Source organism: Aotus nancymaae, unplaced genomic scaffold, assembly GCF_030222135.1.
Source record: "Aotus nancymaae isolate 86718 unplaced genomic scaffold, 86718_ANA_hifiasm-v0.15.2.pri h1tg000010l, whole genome shotgun sequence".
In the NCBI taxonomy this organism is placed as follows: Eukaryota; Metazoa; Chordata; class Mammalia; order Primates; family Aotidae; genus Aotus; species Aotus nancymaae.
The window spans coordinates 33,385,742-33,401,157 of NW_026988421.1; the positions used below are offsets into that span (position 1 = coordinate 33,385,742).

The window sequence follows — 15,416 nt, forward strand, 5'->3', positions numbered from 1 at the left end:
AGGCCCAGGGCTCAGAAGAGGGTGGTGGAAATGGGCTGATGACTGAGTGGGTAATACCTGGGATGGGAGCTAAGGTGGCACTCAGCTGGACAACTTGAGTACCAGGCCTTGGCCATGGGACTGTGGGCAGGTACCTGTTGGTGGGGGCAGCTCTGGAGGTGGTTTGAGGCTTGGGGAACCAAGAGGACTCTCAGACATTAGAGCTGGGAAGGGTCACCCTGGGAAAGAATGAGTGCTACAGTCCTAAAATCTGTCACCTTGGTGGGGAGCGGAGAGACTGAGATTGTAGAGGAAGCTCAAGTTGGCTTTGTCCGGGACCCTGGGTTACCTGAGCCCGTAGAGGGGCCAGACTGAAGCCTGCAGGGCCCAGGGCCTGAAGAAGCCAAAGGAGAAGGCTGTGGCTGGCAGAGAGGCGCATCAGTTTGCAGTGCCTAAGCCTAACCTTGAAGGCAGGGTTTGCAGGAGTTTGGACACCCCAGGGGTCCAGGGCAGTGAGCCTGCGGGCACAGGGCTTCAGTGGGGCGGCGTCCTGGAGCTTCAGTTCTACTTTAAACATTTGGGGGATGGGCATTTAAGTGATTAAAAACAGTTGTATGTATTTCGTTTACACAGCCATTAAAGGAGTGCACCTGGGGGCTGGGCTGGGTTCCAAGCCCAGCTCTGCCACGTGGGCACATTGCCTTAGCGTTCTCATCAGCAGCATGCGGATGCTTAGTCCCCATGCATAGGCTGGGTTTAGCAAATGCGGTGCTGCACACAAAGAGCTCAGCACGGTGCCTGAAACTTGGCATGTCTCAGTGTATGTTTGTGGCTGTTATTATTTCAGGGGAAAAAAAGGAGCATTAAGGAGTAAGATGCAGAATTTGGTTAGAACATTTAAGATAAAACAAGAGACCTTCAAGAAGTTCTGTGCTTGGGGCGGCTGCCCTCCAGTCCTCTGCCTTTAAGGTGGTGGAGCCATTTGGGAAACGTCACAGCCTCCAGAGGGCGGAACCCACATCTGCTGTTCACAGGGGTCTCCAGGGCCTGGCTAGTAGCGGGGTGGCGGTAAGTGCTTGTGAATGTGGTGAGTGTGTCGTTGGCCACACTCAGCATGGCTGGCAGAGGCATGAGCCTGTGTGCCTGTAGTATTGCTGGCCACTCCCCACCCTCTGCCTGGGCCAGGGCTGGGTGGGCGCAGCCTGAAGAAAGGCCTTGTTTGTGGTTTCACATCCACCAGAGGCTGACAGCGCCCAGGCGAATTTGTTTGAATTAGCTGCTTCAATGGGCCTGTTTGTGATGAGAGTGTGTGTGGTGAGAGATGCTGGCAGAATTTTAAAGGGCATTAGAAGCGTCCCGTGGGCCCTGGGTGGACAGCTGTGCAGGAAGGGGAGGCTGTTTTTGGCCTGTGTGGTTCTTTAGGGAAGAAGGGAGTGCCCTCCTTTGGTGCTGACCTGCGGGGAAGGGCAGGATCACGACTGTCCATGATGCCCTCGCTTGGCCTGTTCCATGCTGTGGTCCTCACCTGGCAGGGTGTGCTTGAGCCCCACAGGCTCCTTTCTACGTCCCGGCCACCACAGTTTCATGACCAAGATTGAGGATGTCCATGTGGCCAAGGTCCTGCCCACTCAGGGAACCTCGGACTCATTAGGGTTCTAGATCACAGGGCATGTTCCCTGAGCAAATCTAGGGAAGAAGAAAGGAGGACAGAAATGTCCGCAGACATCAACACCATGGACTGAATGGTAGCCCCTCCCCCATCAAAAATAATAGCAGTGCCGATGTGGTGTTTTTATGCGCCCTGTGATGTTCTAAATGCTTGACACATATTAGCTCATTTAATCCTCCTGGTAGCCCTATGAAGTATAAGTGCAGCTATCCTTATTTTATAGATGGGGAAACTGAGGCACAGGAAGTTTTTTTTTTTTTTTTTTTTTACAGATGGGGAAAGTGGGGCACATTTGGTCAACGAAATATGTTGCTCAATATCATATACCCAGAAAGAAGAAGAGCCAGGACTTGAACCTGGGCAGTCAGGCTCCAGAGTCCAGTCCCTGGCAGCCACCATTCTACTTTCTGTTTCCATGAATTTGACCACGCTGGGTACCTTGGACAAGTGAGATCATACGATATATGTCCTTTTGTGACTGGCTTATTTCACCTGGTGTAATGTCATCGAAGTTCATCTACACTGTGGCATGTGTCAGAACGTCCTTTCTTTTTAAGGCTGAATAATCTATTGTAAATACCACGTTTGTTATCCATTCATCTGTGGATGAACACTGTGGCTGCTTCCACCTTTTGGCTGTTGTGAATAATACTGCCATGAATGCAGGTGTACAGGTATCTGTTTGAGTCCCTATACATTCCTCTTGGGTATGTACCCCGAAGTGGAATTGCTGGATCATGTGGCAATTCTATGTTTAATTTTTGAGGAATCGCCAGATGGGCCAGACTTTTTAATACCAGTAAATCCCTGCATCTGAGCATGTGCTTGATTTAGGATTTAGAAATTTTGTTCATCAGTCCACTCAGGGTGCTGTCCCAAACCTCCGCTTTTCCTGAACTTGGCTCCTGTTCCTGGCGGCGGAGAGACTGCTCTGCCAGAAGAGGTCGTTTCCTTCTGTTTTCTCTCTTCTCTTCGTCTTCACCAGCTCTGCGATCTAGGAGCAATGCCAGGGCCTCAGAACCGGGTGAGCAGTGGTGGGTTTTGTGGAGAGAGGCCGCCTTGTTCTTGAGAGAGGGTTTGGCGGGGGGCAGGAAGGGGGCTGAGCGTGTGTCAGCTGTGAAGGCTCCATCAGCCGTCGGCTCGGGTGGGGTGAGGGGAGCAGGTCTGTGTCTACATTGTTCTCACTCCATGCCTGGTACCCCGTGGGGCAAGGCCTGTAAGCCTGAGCTGCAGAGTCCCAGGGGGTTCTTCATCACATTTGAGAATCAAACCTTTTGAACAAATGCTAGTACTCCATGGGACACCAGCAAGTGAGGTACTCAGGACCTGTGTGCAGGATGAGGGATGAAGAGAGCAGAGATGGGGCTGCGGAGCGCAGGCCCAGGATACCTGCTTGGGAGGCCGATGTGGTGGTTTATGCGCCTTGTGAAATGGGCCTCCAACCCTCCCAGGGCAGGGGAGAGAAGGTATGGTGGAGCAGCGTGGAAATGACCCTCTCTCCCCTGGTTTGGTCCATTCTGCAGTTCCAATTCCTCATCTTAGAATAAGGAGTTGTGCCAGATGCTCCAGCTATGACAGTCCACATCTAGTAACAGTGAACATTCATGGGTCCTAACTGAGACCAGGCACTGTGCTGGGTACTTTACATGGGTTACTGAACTTAGTCCTCACAATACACTATGAGGAACTTACATTAGCTTCTTTTCTTTATTTTTTTATTTTTTTGAGACAGAGTCTTGCTCTGTCACCCAGGCTTGATGCGGTGGTGTGACCTTGGTTCACTGCAACCTCCCTCTCCCTTGCGGGTTCAAGTGATTCTCCTGCTGCAGCCTTCCGAGTAGCTGGGATTACATGTGTGCCACCATGCTCGACTAATTTTTGTATTCTTAGTAGAGATGGGGTTTCGCTGTGTTGCTCAGGCTGGTCTCGAACTCCTGACCACAGGTGATCTGCCTGCCTCAGCCTCCCCAAGTGCTGGGATTACAGATATGAGCCACCACACCTGGCCATATTAGCTTCTTTAACGTAAGTGAAAACTGAGGCACAGGGAGGTTAAGCAATTTCCCCAAGGAACAGAGCAGGAAGCAGAGAAGCTAGCACTGAATGGAGGCAGTCTGAGCCTCACTTTGGATTTGCTTCTCCACTGCCCTGCACCTTACAAAATAAAATAGCTAACTTTTCTTTCCTAAGATTTTTTTTTTTTGGCTTAGTTTTCCAGGGCAGATATTTAAGGAACAGGGAACGAATGGGGCTTTTAGCTTGTTCTGAGCCTGGAAGGCTGGAGGGCCTGAACATTGTTGAGTATGATCCTAAGTGAGACCTTTTCTCCCTCCGGCAGGATCTGGTGGAGGCCAGAATTCATCACAGCAAACATGTCCTCTCCTTTCCTCTTCATCTTGCTCTTGCACAAACAAGAAACCTCAGTCACGATTCCAGCTGGGCATCCTCTGTCTCTTAGCAACCACCGCCAGCCCAGGCTTTGGGTTCTGGGCTCCAGGCGTGCCTTTCTTTGCTGCAATACTTTCTATGGATCCTACACACACAATGCAGGTTGTAGGCATCAGGGCAGGAGGGGCCTGTTAAGCCCCTGCTCCCAGAGCCTGAGGGAGGTGGGGAAGACCCATTCTGGAAAGCTAACTTTGTGGAGGTGAGCTGGGGGGTCCTGGTGGATGCTCACAGCTCTTTGCTGAAGAGGAGTGGGATTTGGGGAGCGTGTGTGTGCACACGTGCGCTTCTAGCCATAGTGGGGGCATCGTGCCAGGAGAGAGATGAACACTCCTGCTTGTCCTGCTGGGCCCATCTTTATGATTACCCACATTTGTTCAAAAGGTTTGTTTCTCAAATGCAATGAAGAGCCCCCTGGGACTCTCTGGCTCAGGCTCACAGGGAAGGGGAGGGACGGGGCCCTGGAACTGTAGAGATCTGGTGAGAGAAAGTGGCATGGACCAAAGAGGGGAGAAGAGGGCCAGGACTGAGGCCAGCCTCACCCACAAGATGCAGAGGTGCCGAGGGGCTTGACCACAGGAAGGGCGGGAAGAAGGCATCAATACAAGGCCTGTGAGCAGGGACTCCATGGTGCATTCGCTCCCTGACCCTGCATGGTGGGTTCCCAGGGGCTTCTTGGAGGCCAGTGTGGGAGCTGGGTCTATCCTGAGCGGCTGCTTGTCAACTTATGAAAAAGCTTTGCCTTTGGGGATTCTACCTCTCTTCCTCGAAGAATCATTGCTTTAGTCATATATGAACTGGAAGGAACCTGAGAGAGGTTCTAATTCACATCCTGTCTTTGCAGATGAGGACAGTGAGGCTCGAAGAGGTGGCAGGAGTTCCCTGGAGTCATAGCTGGGAGCAGAGCTGGGAGCGCCCTGAGGCTGCTGGTGTCCCACTGTGTTTTCTTACTTTGCTGGGGTCCTCCCTGCACACTGGTCGGTGCTGAACTCACCACGTGCTGACGCATGATCCCTGAAGCTCTAGCACATGTTTCTTTATAGAGTGGAAGTTGTACATGTAGAGGTGAGGTCTTAGAGGCTGTTCAGCTCATCTTGGTATCCAGAGGACATGGTTCCTGACGAGGTCCTTGCTGGTCAGACTGCTTCTGCCCATCTTGAGTGACCTGGCCCTGTCCAGGAGTGACTTTGAGTTCATTTCCTAAGGAGAGAGTGAGCTGTCTTCTTGGCATCTGGTAGGTACTGCATAGACATCGTCCTAACTTACGGACAGAATATGGCAGGAAGAGCCCTTTTCTCTTGTAAACTACAAGACCGGGCCGATGAGTCTGATTCGTTTGGATACTTTACAGAAATATCAGACTGGAAACCAACTTCAAAACCTTTACAGCCTGAGAATGGCATAGATGGGAGGAGTGTTTGGCCATATGTTGTGTCTGGAAAAATGTGACTTCCGTGCATGCTCAGGGAGATGAGAGGGCAGGAAGTGCTAGGTGAGGGTCACAGGTCTTGGGCTTGAGCCTTGGCTCCGTCTCGTCTTGCTGTGAGTCTTGAGCAAGTCACACCTGTACATGGGACTGAGGGGCTCCCTCTGGAAAGTTCTTCCAGATCTAACAGCCTGTGAGCTCTCGGGACCTGCCCAAGACCAGCCGCTCATTCATCCGTTCCACAAATGTTCACTGAGCCCAGCTAGGTGTCAGTGAGGCTGGGGAACGCCTCCTGCTCCGGCTGTAAGGTGGGGCTTATGGGCTGATGTTGGAATCTGTCAGTCAACAAGCAAAAGCCTTGTGCATCCCTCAGACCTGCTGTTTGAGAGCCAGTCTGGCCTTGAAGTTGGTTTATCAGGTGAAATGTATCAGTGAAGAGGTTTGGTTCCTGGGAAGCAGGGCGATGGTGATGAGGCTTTGAAAGACTCCCTCCGCCACCCTGAACCTCTCAGGTAAAGGCCAGTTTGGACTCTGCCACTTTTGGTGGCTCCTGAAATACCTGTGGGGATGAATGGGTTGTGAACTCTAAAAAGCAGCTGGTGCTGCATCTGATTCCTCGTTCACCCTGTGGGGTTTCTTCTCTAAGAGACACCCATGTTCCACGTGTCCCATGTGCACGTGCATGTCTGTTACAGTTTATGGCCCTCTCTCATCTCAGCTGCATCGAATTTTCACACAGCCCAGATGCTTTCTGTTTAAGCTATACAAACCCTCACATCTGAAAGTTATTAAAAATCTAATACCTAGTTTAAAAAATTAGAGTCGTATAAAATGAAAAGTCTCTGTGCTATTCCAGATCTTGGGGTCCCCTTCCCAGAGATAGCTACTAAAATAGCTTCATGTAGAGATTTCCTGGAAATGTTCTCTGCATATAAAAACATGGATATTCTCTCTCTCTCTCTTCCTTCAAAATGGGAGTTTACCTGTTCATTTCCCTCCTGTAGAGCTAAGAGACTGCTATATATCAGCACATCTGCAGCAGCTGTTCCTGTTCTTACCACCACACACTCAGACTCTCTTGTTTTTTTGAGACAGAATGTCACTCTGTTGTCTAGACTGGAGTGCAGTGGCATGATCTTGGCTCACTGTGACCTCTGCCTCCTGGGTTCAAGTTCAAGTGGTTCTCCTGCCTCAGCCTCCCAAGTTGCTGGGATTACAGGTGTATGACACCATGCTTGGCTAATTCTTGTATTTTTAGTGGAGATAGGGTTTCACCATGTTGACCAGGCTGGTCACTTTTTTTTTTTTTTTTAAGACTCTGTTGCCCAGGCTGGAGTGCAGTGGCTCAATCTCGGCTCACTGCAACCTATGCTTCCTGGGTTCAAGCAATTCTCCTGCCTCGGCATCCCAAGTAGCTGAGATTACAGGCATGTGCCATCATGCCTGTCTAATTTTTGTATTTTTAGTAAAGACAGAGTTTTGCTGTGTTGGCCAGGCTGGTCTTGAACTCCTGACCTCAGGTGATCCACTCACCTCAGCCTCCCAAAGTGCTAGGAGTACAGGTGTGAGCCACTGCCAGCCTACCTTTTTTTTTTTTTTTTTAAACACAGGGTCTTGCTTTATCACCCAGGCTGGAGTACAGTGGTGTGATCTTGGCTCACTGCAACCTCTGCCTCCTGGGGTCAAGCGATTCTCCCACCTCAGCCTCCCAGGTAGGAAACCACAGGCGCGCACTGCCAGGCCTGGCTAAGTTTTGTATTTTTTGTAGAGACAGGATTTCTGCCATGTTGCCTAGACTCACAGAACCTTATTATATGTATTTCATGGAGGGACGTTACATTGTGTCAGTCTTTTTGCTCTTGTAAACATTGTTACAAAGAAACATCCTTGTTTGTCTGACTCCCTGTTCTGGCATGGATAGATCAGTAGGACAAACTCCTAGAAGTGGAGGTGCTAAGTCAAAGAAAAGATGCGTTTTACATTATGATGACTATTGCCCAATTGCTGTCTGGAAAGTCTGTTCCATCTTCTCAGTATACAAGAAGCTCTGTTTTCCCGCACCTTCTCCAGTATTGAACATTATTAATATTTTTCGCTTTGCCAGTTTGTTGGGCTGAAATACATCTTGTTTTAATTTGTATTTCTTTAATTATGAGTGTGGTTGAACATCCCATTTTAATGCTTTTAAGCCCATTTGTGTTCCTTTTTTGTTTGACTGCCTATTTGAATACTTTGCCTATTTCTCTATTCCATCTTCATTTTATTAAGAGTATACTGGGCCAGGTGCAGTGGCTCAGGCCTGTAATCCCAGCACTTTGGGAGGCCGGGGCAGTGGATCACGAGGTCAGGGGTTCGAGACTAGCCTGACCAACGTGGTGAAACCCTGTCTCTATTAAAAATACAAAAATTAGTACCTCTAATCCCAGCAACTCAGGAGACTGAGGCAGAAAAATCACTTGAACCCAGGAGGTGGAGGTTGCAGTGAGCCGAGATTGTGCCACTGCAGTCCAGCCTGGGCAACAAAAGTGAAACTGTCTCCAAAAAAAAAAAAACCACTGAAACTCAGAGAGGTTAAGCAACTTATGTTGGGTCACACAGTGGGTAAGTGGCAGAGCTGAGACTAGAACCTATTTTTCCTTCTCCTGGTTTAATGATTATTCTAATGTCCATGCTGCTTCTCTGTCCAAGAGCTGGACTGGGTATACCTAGTGCTCCTGGGTGGGGAAGGAACCTCATGCTGAGTGTTCCCAGGGGTCCCATTGGCCCTGAGTGGAACATGGAGATACCTTCAAGACTGTCTCCAAAGCTCAGCCTTCTCAGGCTGGAACGTGATTCTTAAAGTGCTTCTAAGCCTTGTCTTCCCCTGGAAAGCTGGGTGGGCACCCGTGTGGACATTTGTTTCTAGATGGTTAGAGGTTTATCCTGCAGCCTCCTCCAAGGCCCCTTTCCATCCACAGAGGAGATTCAGCCGGCATTATTATTTGTACCCATGAATTATTGGTAAGGCATGAAATGGCCTCAACCTTGGAATAGCAAGGCTCCAGGGAGGGCAGCCACCACGCTAAGGAGGAGCATGGGGCTGACAGACCCCCCTCCCTGGGGTCCAACCTTCCCCAGGCCAAAGAGCGCTTTTGAATGTTAAAAGGCTTCATGGTTCTCTGCCCTGCCCTGCCAGGTTATAGTTGGACTTTGAGCCTGTGTCATTTAAGAAAATGTGTAGGGACAAGAGCTACCTTGAATTTCATACCATTTTTGATATTTAGATTATTTTAAAATGTATAAGGTTGCACATACTCATGATAAAATTCAAATATCCCAGAGCTGCATCATGCAGAGAGTGAGCTCCTGTGTGGTCTCACCCCCAAGGCTTCCGCTGCATAATGCTTTTAAGTGGGTTTGTTTTTCACTCATCCCCTGAGCCTACATACATGGGAAGAGAGTACTGTTTATTCAGGCAACAACGTCTGATGGAAGGATTTGAGGACTCCTTGGAACACATCTTACTCCACGTGATGGCTGGTGACCCTCTGCTGGAAAGCTGAGGCTTTATGGCTTTGCCGTGGACCCTGCTTCTTGTGTTTCAGTTGCCAGCTGTTGAGTCTTGTGACTGAGCCACTGCACTATGCTTCTTCCCTGTTTCCAATTTTTTTTTTCTTTTTCAGACAGAGTCTCCTTCTGTCACCCAGGCTGGAGTGCAGTGGTGTGATCTCAGCTCACTGCAACCTCTGCCTCCCAGGTTCAAGCAATTCTCCTGCCTCAGCCTCCTGAGTAGCTGGGATTAGAGGCACCTGCCACCACACCTGGCTAATTTTTGTATTTTTCAGTAGAAACGGATTTTCACCATGTTGGGCAGGCTGGTCTCAAACTCCTGACCTCAAGCGATCCACTTGCCTCAGCACCTCTGTAATCCCAGAACCCTCCCAAAGTTCTGGGATTACAGGCATGAGCCACCATGCCTGGCCTGTTTCCAAATTTGCCTAGCATTGGGCTTGTTCTGAAATTGTTGGAGGACAGTTCAGACATTCTGGAGGAAAGGAATGGCCCAGTCTCCCCATGTATCGCATTCTTTGCCAGATGAAGGGAGGCTGCTCTGCTTCTCCTCTTGCAGATGGCTCACAATTTTATATTCCACAGGAATTTTGAAGGAATCTACTGTTTTGCAAAAATGTGACGTGCTGGTAAGAGGTGTCAGATTTTTAGAGAAAAGCTGCTTGACATTTGTGACTTTTTGGCAACCTCTTTAGGGAAAGGAGGGCGTTGACTTCTGAAGATCGTGTCTTTGGGAAGAACATGACAAGATCTGTGACATGTGGCAACTGTCACTGCAGTTCCCTAAGCCTCAGTTTCTTCATCTGTAAAGTGGGGATAATAACAGCTTCTCTGTTTGGGGGATATTGGTTGGGTTCTTTGAAGGATGTCTGAAGGTCCCCCTGTGCAGGGCTGGGCTCCACAAACATTAGCCCCCTTCCTTTGGTGGATAAATGATGGTGGTATCTGTTGATGAGGACTGCAGTCGAAGGGCCTGGAGGTGGTGGAGGGGATGCGCCTCAAGATAGAGGCAGGTGAAATAGACAGGTGAAATATAGAGCTGCTGAGCAGGTGAGGCACAGACCTGGGGACTGTCTGAGGAACTTAGAGAGGAAGCAGCTCTAGGACTGACTTTCTAAGCTAGATCAGTTTGCTGGCACTAGCAAGCAGCTTCCGGACAAGGAGCTCCCAGGAAGCATCACTGGCATTTGGCAAACATTTGTTGAATGAATGAGCTCCGCTGATGCTCTCTGAGCACCTCTCAGATGAGCCTTCCTCATGCTCCACTCTGGGCTTGCACATACTGTTCTCTTGACCTGGAGGATGTACCTCCCTGGACAGATGCACATGCATGTGTGTAACACACTCTCACATACACATCATCCGGGCCATGTCTGCCGTCCTCTGGGTCTCAGCTGAAACACCACTTCCCTGGCAAGGCTTCCCTCCTCACCTCGTGGGCTGGATGGGGGCCCTCTGCCGCGTGCTCCCTGGACACTGTGGCTTCACCTTTTGTAGCAGGAGTCTGTTTCCCCTGAGGGGCTGGGCTGCACATCTGTGTTCTCTGTGTCTGCAACACCCGGCATAGCCCTTGCTATCTATCAGATGTTCAGTAAATGTTTGTTGAATGAATGAGGAAAGAATCATCTTCCCTTCTGATTACTGTTTACTTGAAAACAGGGTTTCAGTTGCCTGCAGTGGAGTTGTGGGAACCTGTTGGTACTCATCTCAAGATATGCGAGACCCCCTCTTCCGTGTGGCTGGAATCCTTCTCTCGGTAGCAGCATCCGTCTCAGAAACGTAGTTGGCTCTGTCCTTGCGAGGGAGATGTAGAAGTAGACGCTGGAGTCAGAACACCTGGCTTCAAGTCGAGGTTCTGTAACTTACTGACTGGATGACTGCAGTCAGTGGCTCCATAGCTCTATGCCTTGGTCTCCCATGTGTAAAATGTGTCTGATAATTCCCGTGGTTACTTGCCTGATAAGATTGCTGTGTGGATTAAATGAGATAATTCAGGAATATATTATAGCAATGATCAGGTAGTGAGTGCTCAATAAGTAGAATTTGTTCTTCCTATTAAGCAATATGTGTCCATCCTGTCAAGAATCTGGCATCAGTAAAGCAATGGGGTTGAGCAGGACTCCAGCTGATGAGGCAGGAACGGGCAGACGGAATGCAGCTAAGGTAAGAACTATATATCCGAGAGGTCCTGCAGATGAAGGCAGGAGGGAAATGGGATGTAGCAAGAAGGCAAGGGGTGGGCTTGCAGAGTCATGCTGCACTTAGCCTGAGGGTTTTCTGGTGCATGAAAACCCTCGGATCTTGGGTTCACTCCTTGGCTCCACTCCTTGACAATGATGAGTTATTTTGGGTGAGTTACTTCATCTATGTGAGCCTCAGTTTCCTAATCTATAAATAGGTTAATAATGGTGACCTCACAGAATTACCAAAGGCTGAAATAAGAGACTGGGTGAACGGTATCTACACAGGCCCTGGCACATAGTAGGGGTGCATTCATGTTGAAGAAGGGAAAGCTGGTGGGGCTCTGCATATGTCTGAAGGGACGGCAGTTCCAAGAGCAGGGTGGACAGATCAGCTTGTCCTGGTGAGAGACTTCCCATCTGCAGGAGAGAGGGGTAAGCCGAGTGCCTTCAGCATGGCTTTGCAGGGTGACACCGCTTATTGTGTAATTATGGAACAACATGCATAAAAGTGAAAATGTGGGTCCAGATGGCAGACCTTCCATGCTGTTGAGAGGCAGAGCTAATGAACTTAACAAATCACTGATAATTAATTTTCAGAAGCCGAAGGAAACTGGAGGGGGGGGCAATGAATAGGTCTACAGAAGGAGGGAATGCAAAGTAGTGCCAACTGTCAGCCAGGAGAGAGGTGTGAGATGCTGGCACTTCCAGGCCAGGGAGAGTGTCTTGACATCTAATAGTTTTGGTGGGATGGAGCCGGGAGAGAGAAGGTGGTCCAGGTAATAGAGTGACAGTCGTGACAATATAGGCCAAGCTTGACTGAACCCTTCTCCGTGGCAGGAACTGTGGTAAGCATTTTATTTGGATCAGCTCTCATTTCAGGCAACTTCTCCCAACCAGTAGGGAGAGAGAGCCAGAGTCCAGTGGCTGAGGGGGACCTTTATCTTAGTACCATGGAGCAACGAGGCAAAGTGATGGGAACAGCTAATATTTACTGAGCACTTGCTGTGTGCCAAGCCCTGTGTGAACTCTTCCAGAGGTGTTGTCTGCTTAGCATCATAAACATCCTAGGAGGCACGCAGAGGGTGGGTGGCTCACCCTGTGCCCTCGGCAGGATGCAAAGTCTGAGAAAATGTGGAGCCAGGAAGGACCGCGCCACTGCCCAGAGCCGCTCGTGCACACAGCGTGAAGCAAGACTGTGAGTCGGGAAACTGTGACCGTGCCGCTGCCCAGAGCACAGCGTGAAGCAGGATTGTGAGTCGGGAAACTGTGTTTCGGCTCTAGTACTCCTGACCTGAGAGCTTGAGCCTGCCCAGATTCTTGCTTCTTTAACTGTAAGATGTGAGTGGTGGATTTGACTCTGGAGGACACACGCTTTTCAGGCATCTGTCCTGTGTGTTCCCGTCAATCTCACAGGGTACCGGAGATGTAAAGCTGACATTGGAAAGGGGAGTGGGGTCTGCTGACTCGTGGCCCCTCCTTTCCCACAGAGCCCCAGAGCCCTTTGGGACTCCTTTGGGCAGCTGGGGGTGGGCACAACGGTCACATGGACGTGGTTGTAGGGAGCGGGCCTGGCACTGTCTTCTTGCCCAACTCTGGGCCAAATCTGACCCCGCTTTTACTAGCTGTGCAGTCTTAGGCAACTAGTGTAACCTCTCTGAGCCCTGTTTTGCTCAACTGTAAAATGGAGATAAAACTTCATTGGGTATTCATAAGGATTAAATGTTGTAATGTTGCAAAGCTCTTAGCTCCATGGATGGTGCCTAATAAAGCCTCAGCTAGAAGGTAACTGATAGATAAATGTTTGTTAAATGGATAAGTACTTTTAAATCTATATACATATACAAATGTGTGTGTGTGTGTATATATATGTATGTGTATATATAAATGCACACACACCTTTGGAAAAAAAATATTTCCCCCTAAACTTTCAAGACTAAGTGAGGAAGAATTGGAAGCCCCAGGAAGATGGGCCAGTCTGCCAGCATTGGGTATATTTGCTCCAGGTGGGGGCGAAGAGACTGATCTGGCTGATGGGGTGAGATGTTTGAGTCCCTTTGTCTTCCTCGCTGGCTGCCAACACAGAGCAGGCGTCCACTGAGGCCCTCCCACCTGTCCCTGGGGGTCAGATGCAAAGCCAGGGAGGATGGGTGAACCCAAAGCACCATCTCCTGAGTCCTCCCAGACGCTCCCAATGACCTCCGCGCACCGCCCCGCTGCACCCCACCTTCTGTTCACGGCCCATCAGCCGGCTTTCTCCCTGACTGCGCTCGGATTTGAGCCATTGTGAACTCATGTTTCCAGATTAATTAGCAAGGCCCCATGTCAGATGCTAACTGGAACCCAGATGTCGGCTTGGTTCCTGCATCAAATCATTTTGTCCCTGTAATTGAAGAACGCAGGCAGCAGCCAGGCTGGCCAGACCCACTTGCTTCCCCCTCCCGTTTCCATTAAAAGAGAAATAAACCCATTCCCCACCTGGGAGGATTGGGGAAGGGGGATCTGCCTGCCATCTCTGTGCCGATAGGATGGCGATGAGCTCACCCCTGACCTCCCCGTGAGGGTGGGGTTCCCCTGAGGAGTTTCCCCTGGGTTTATAGAAAGGTGAGAGGGCTGATGAGGACGGAGAACTCTTTCTAATTTAGACTTTAGCCTTTCCCCAGGCTAGAGTGCTGCCCCTCCAGGGAAACATAAGAGAGCACAGGCTGTGCCTGCCTGAATGGCCCATCACTGCTGGGCTGTGGGGTCACATTATATATGTCTGAGTGAAACAGACATGTCAGAGCAGGAATGTATTTCCATTTCTCTCCAAGCCATATGTTGTGCATATGTGTGTATGCTTTTTGCTTTTTAGCTACCATTTAGTGAGCACTTACTATATCTCAGTCATCATGGCTGACATTTTACATGTATTATCTCATTTAATCCCCACAGCAATTCTATAAGAGACGATTCTTTTAATCCCCATTTTTTTCTGATGAGGAAATTTTGCATAGTTCGGAGAAGTTAAGTAACTTGCTCAAGGTTACATGGCTAGTGTGTGACAGAGATGGGGTTTGAATCATTCAGCATATCTTTTAAGTGGCAGCAGCAGTTACAGGAAGGACTAGCCACCTTTTCTTCCCCCTTAAGAATGTGCGGTCTCCCGGGCAGAAGAGGTGCGAACCGGTTTGGTCATACCTTTGCTTTTTCGGTGGAATGTCAGAACCTATGACAGCCATTTTGGAGCTAGAGGGGTGCTTTGGTGGGTGGCACAGGAAATGCCAAGGGAGGCCGCGAGATCATGGGCTGGAGTCTGGAGTGTGCCCCATGTCTGCAGAAAGCCCTTAAGAGTGGAGTGGGATCTGACGCTGTGACTGGGTCAGTGCCCCCACCCTGCTGCACCAAGACGTGGAGGACAGAGTCCTGAAGGCCCTGAGTTCTTTGGGAAGTTCATGAGCATTCCAAAGCTGAGGGTTCAAACGCAGACCCAGCTTAGTCAGCCTGTGACCTCAGGCTGCTTGTGTCACCTTTTTGAGCCTCAGTTTCCCCATCAGCAAAATGGGCCTAAAACCTTCTTATGCCGTATGGTCCCCGTAAAGCTGCGCTGAGTATTTTGTGATATTCAGGCCCTCAGGAAATGTGAGGGTACTGCAGTGGGGACAGACACCTCAAAACGTCTAGATTTAATAAAGCAGAATCTTAAATAGTAAATGCGAAGATCTGGAATAGCCATGCTCGAACACTAGAGAATGAAGAACCTGATTGTTAAAAAATGTAGATTTCAGAGCTTTACCCCAGATCTTCTTAGAATCTGAGGCTGGAACCAGAACTCTGCATTTTGAGAGATCTCCCTGCAGTTTCTGAAATGTATTCATTGAGCTTTCATTCTGAGACACATTTACAGCACATTCAAATCTAAGAGCTGGCAGTCACTTCAGAGATCTTTTAGGCCCCTTCTTTTACACAGAAGGAACTCAGGTTGTAACTCAGAAATGAGTTGCCCTCAGGGAGAGCCTGGAGTGGATCTTAGTTCACTGATTTTTCAAAATAGTTGCTGGTAACTGAGTGACTTGCGTGTGGGTCACTTGCGTGGCCCAAACCTCACGACCTTTTTCAGACCCAGCAACCAAAGAGATTATATGCTCTGAAATTCTACCCCTCCAATTTAGGTACACTGTCACCAGGT

The 15,416-nt window shown here is 49.5% G+C and overlaps 1 protein-coding gene across 2 annotated transcripts in view; it reads left to right on the plus strand.

Moving 5' to 3' along the window:
* Nucleotides 1–15,416, plus strand: part of SLIT1 (slit guidance ligand 1) — a 192,587-nt gene that overhangs the window by 56,887 nt on the left and 120,284 nt on the right. Inside the window, exon 1 of one of the 2 annotated variants that reach the window (XM_012439395.2) lies at nucleotides 886–1,047. The exons of the other annotated variant lie outside the window; for it this stretch is intronic. The gene's annotated coding sequence lies outside the window, so the exon portion shown is untranslated. Of the gene's footprint in view, nucleotides 1–885; nucleotides 1,048–15,416 lie in introns of those variants that run through there. 2 annotated transcript variants of the gene reach the window in all.